This window comes from Alligator sinensis, unplaced genomic scaffold (assembly GCF_000455745.1).
Source record: "Alligator sinensis unplaced genomic scaffold, ASM45574v1 scaffold1863_2, whole genome shotgun sequence".
Taxonomy (NCBI): domain Eukaryota; kingdom Metazoa; phylum Chordata; order Crocodylia; family Alligatoridae; genus Alligator; species Alligator sinensis.
This window is the reverse complement of record NW_005843472.1, coordinates 6,966-11,690: the sequence shown is the minus strand read 5'-3', so window position 1 is coordinate 11,690 and position 4,725 is coordinate 6,966. Positions and strand designations below refer to the sequence as shown.

The window sequence follows — 4,725 nt, the reverse complement described above, 5'->3', positions numbered from 1 at the left end:
AACCCCCTCCCACCCCAGGCCTCCCCCTGCTAGCCCTCTCCTGCCCTGATTTACCTTAGATTGGGTGGCCATTTTAAAATCAATCTAACCTTCCCCTAGCTTCCCCGAATGTACATACAATCAGTGTAGCTATCTCAATACAGAGGGTAAAATGCACAGAGACATACTTATATACTTTAAAAAAAAAAACCTGAATATACAGCTTAGGGTGGTTAAATGTGCAAGGAAGGTAAAGGTATGGCTTGTACTAACCGATGGACTAAACCATCCGAGGGTACTGAAGGCACTGGCTGATGTCATTGCACAGCCACTGGAAAGAATATTTGAGCACTCGTGGAGCACGGGCCAGGTCGCAGAGGACTGGAAAAGGGCAATGTGGTCCCTAGTTTCAAGAATGGGAGGAAGGAGGATCCAGGCAACTATAGGCCAGTGAGTCTCACCTCCATCCTTGGCAAAGTCTTTGAAAAGATTATCAAGGCTCATATATGTGAGAGCCCAGCAGGAAAAATTATGCTGAGGGGAAACCAGCATGGGTTCGTAGCAGGTAGATCATGCCTGACTAGTCTAGTCTGTTTTTATGACCAGGTTACAAAACATCTGGATGCAGGAGTAGGGCTAGATATCGTTTACTTAGATTTCAAGAAGGCCTTCAATACAATATCCCACCCTATACTGGTTAACAAATTAATAGGCTGTGACTTGGATGATTACACAGTCCTGTGGGTGGAAAATTGGCTAGAGGGTCGTACCCAGAGAGTGGTGGTGGATGGGTTGGTATCGACCTGGAAGGACGTGGGCAGTGGGGTCCCACAGGGCTCGGTCCTTGGACCAATACTCTTCAATGTCTTCATCAGTGACTTGGATGAGGGAGTGAAGTGTACTCTGTCCAAGTTTGCGGATGATACAAAACTGTGGGGAGAAGTTGACACACTGGAGGGCAGGGAACAACTACAGGCAAACCTGGACAGGTTGGACAAATGGGCAGAAAACAATAGAATGCAATTTAATAAGAAGAAATGCAAAGTGCTGCACCTAGGGAGGAAAAATGTCCAGCACACCTACAGCCTAGGAAATGACCCGCTCGGTAGCACGGAAGTGGAAAGGGATCTCGGAGTCCTAGTGGACTCCAAGATGAACATGAGTCGGCAGTGTGACGAAGTCATCAGCAAAGCTAACTGCACTTTATCATGCATCAACAGATGCATGACAAACAGAACCAAGGAGGTGATACTTCCCCTCTATTGGGCACTGGTCAGACCGCAGTTGGAGTACTGCGTCCAGTTTTGGGCGCCGCACTTCAAGAGGGATGTGGATAACCTGGAGAGGGTCCAGAGAAGGGTCACTCATATGGTTAAGGGCTTGCAGTGCAAGCCCTACAAGGAGAGACTAGGGCACCTGGACCTCTTCAGCCTCTGCAAAAGACTGTTGAGAGGCGACCTTGTGGCTGCCTATAAATTCATCATGGGGGCGCAGAAGGGAATTGGTGATGATCTACTCACCATGGCACCCCTGGGGGTCACAAGAAATAATGGCCACAAGCTAGCAGAGACCAGATTTAGACTGGACGTTAGGAAGAACTTCTTCACAGTTAGAGTGGCCAAAATCTGGGATGGGCTCCCAAGGGAGGTAGTGCTCTCCCCTACACTGGGGTCTTCAGGAGGAGGTTAGATAGGCATCTGGCTGGGGTCATCTGAACCCAGCCCTCTTTCCTGCCTATGAAGGGGGCCAGACTCAATGATCTATTGAGGTCCCTTCTGACCCTAACATCTATGAATCTATGGATACTCTCATGGGTCCTATTGCTGAAACCAGGAAAACTAGTCTAAGTATAGCTGTTATTTCGAAGATAAAACTAGACAAACTAAAAGCTTTCCAGGATCTTTCTATATTCTGTAAAGAAGCAGAAAATGTAAACAAGTAAAAAAAAAATCCGAAAACAAACAACTCTTCCCTCCTGCCCCCTCCCGAAACATGATTTTTCCCATACACAATTTATTTCAGGTCAAATCCTTTTAAAAAAAATCATACAAAAATCTTTGCACTTTCAAAATCTTTGAGAAGAAAATGGAACCTGAAGGAAAAGGAAGTTCTTCTTTCAAGCAAGAACTGTACTTCAACACCCTTGTAGGGAAATACAAATAAAAGAAGAAAAGAAACATAAGGGAAAAATCACTCTGTTCTTACAAAATACCACAAAAATAGAATTGTTACTTAAACATTCTTACACAATTCAGGTTTCCCAAGGTAGGTTTATTTTTTGTGTTGTGTTTTATAGATAAGTACTGTTTATATATCCCCCACTAATTATGCCATGAAAACAAGCATTTTCTTTAAGAGGGACAAACCTACACATATCAAGAACTGCTTTAAAAAGACTAATGGCAAAATTATTTTCTAGCTAGTCATAAAAGTAGAGAACCCTTTGTTTATGGGGTATTAAGCTATATTATCCACTTTTTTGAAAATCAGTGAACCTGAAAACAACTTAAAATTAAAGAGCCCATAAAGAGGGTCAATTTGTTATTAGCATCTTGCTTGGCTATCATTTTATTCAACTTGTACAGGTAGAATAACAGGACATTAAAATGTTTGATTAGTAGCACTAAAGGACATTTTACCACATTAGAATTAAATGACAGCAAAAGCAGAACAAAAAGCAAAAACTACAGTGCATTGTTTCCTTTTATACAGAAAATAAATCTGTCCACTCAAGGGCTGCAGGCAAAGAGCTGACAACAATCAATTTAGAAGCCTTCTGTTCCTTGATCACACAACCATGTCAGCCCTGGTTTTATCAGTATGCACATAACATTGTCAAGTGAAGCTAAGGAAAGTTATATGCATGCTTAGAGGGCAGGAAGAGTATAATTTTAAAAGTTTCACTGCATGAGATGCAGGCAAATTAAAATTAAAATGATCTGTGGGAGGTATAGACAAAGGTTTTCCACTGCAATGTCAGATGCACCAGAGCATTTACTGGAGCATAGGACCAGCAGCAAAGCAAATAAAATAGTAGTGTTACTTCATGGTCATACGTGAAATGTATGCAGCACTAACTGACACTCGTATTTAATGAGGAGAGAGAATGTGGCATTTGTTCCAAAGCCAATCAACGCCTGTTACTTTACCTCTGTGCTATTTCCTGTTCTCCCTTTGACAGTGTAAATGTGAATGTGCAGGAGGGTAAGTGGGTGGGTGAATCATGCATTTTTAGCCCTCCTGTTGAAGGGAACAAATCCAAGATAGCCACACATCAGTCTGAATGGATTGTGCGCTCCAAGCTAACTCTGTAACCTTAATCTGTCTGAACCACCAGCTACAGGCTACCTAAACTTCACAAAAATACTAAAACACAAACATAAATCCCTAAGCATTCCTGACACTGTCTTGCAATTCATGCTGTGCATATGTTAATGCCTGTTTTCTATATTACTGACTGCACTGGTGAGTGTCAGCATTGCTAATTCCAAGCAATGAAAGCAAAACAAAATAACAAAACACCAATCTCCCCCCCCACATCACAAGATGGGCATGAGAGTTGATGGGGGATGTTTCATTTCCATAGGGCCTGGATACTCTTATATGGATAATCTGCCTTCTTCTAAAGTTCTAAAGGCATCATTGACAGAAGTTGTCTGGGTGCCCCCTGTTGGGCGCTCACTCGACTGGTGTCAAAAGATGCAGCCTGTGGAATCTGAACAGAACCATCTCTGTTTGAAGTCTCACTTTCCAGGTGCAGACCAGCATGGCGAAAACAGACATAACACTTGAACTGTTCCAAGAATGTCACCAGTTTGGGAACAAGTTCACAACTGTCCAAGGAAGTGACAATGCCCTAGAAGTGTCCGCACATACAGTGCTAAGGGTTCTAAGTAGAACCATCACCTTTTAGGTACTGCACTGCTGCTGAAAATCCACCAGGGGTGGTAGAGTACTAAGACCATCTTGCCTTTCAGGAGTCCGTGCCCAGAGTTTTCTCATGATTCCCTAGATGGGGAGGAAGATCTGGATTGACTAGACACCAAGAAAGAATAAGTCATCACTGCCTGCAAATGCAACTTTTTGCTCCCCCTTCTCAAAAACGTTGACTGACTAATTAAAAAAAGACTGACTGAATTTAATAAAGACTATTATTATACTTCACTAAAATCTATGCGATTGAGTAGAGAAACACAGGTGAGTGAGGGGGGAGGAACATCTTGGATACCATCACAAGAAACAAATCCTGCCCAGCAAGATTCCAGCTCATTTGGAGTAGGAACTTGGTAATGGGTACAAGGGTTACCGGGTGCTGGGGGGCCTCTGTGGTCCCTGCCTTCAATATCTAGGAGGTTGGGTGCTCTGGGGGCTCCTGAAGAACTCCACCTTTTGTTTTTGTGAGACCTACACTGGAAGGCATTTTGCCAATTTCACCTCCCTACTACAGACTCAGCAATGGGATCTCAGGGTCATTGCTCATTTGGGTGGGAGTAGGAGTAGGGGGGAGCTGAGTGGGAAAGTTCTGGGAGTGGGGGGGAGTTTCTCCTGGTCTGGGTGCTCTGGGGACACCCCCGCCCCAAGAACTTCATGTTTTTTTCACCCCCGCTATGTAAGCTTTTTAATTAATTTAACCTTCCTGCAGGCAAAAAAGCAGGGTTCTTGAGGCTGCGGATTGCTGAAGCACCCAGCCCCACAGGAACCCCAGGAACCATGAGCCATATATTCCCCCAAAGCACCTGGCTACCC

The 4,725-nt window shown here is 43.9% G+C and overlaps 1 long non-coding RNA gene across 1 annotated transcript in view; it reads left to right on the top strand.

The window, feature by feature from the left end:
- Positions 1–4,102, top strand: part of LOC112548742 — a 49,558-nt gene extending 45,456 nt beyond the window's left edge. Inside the window, exon 3 of the long non-coding RNA XR_003092348.1 lies at positions 3,957–4,102. This is a non-coding gene — a long non-coding RNA (uncharacterized LOC112548742). The remainder of the gene's footprint in view (positions 1–3,956) is intronic.
- The last annotated feature ends 623 nt before the right edge of the window (positions 4,103–4,725 follow it).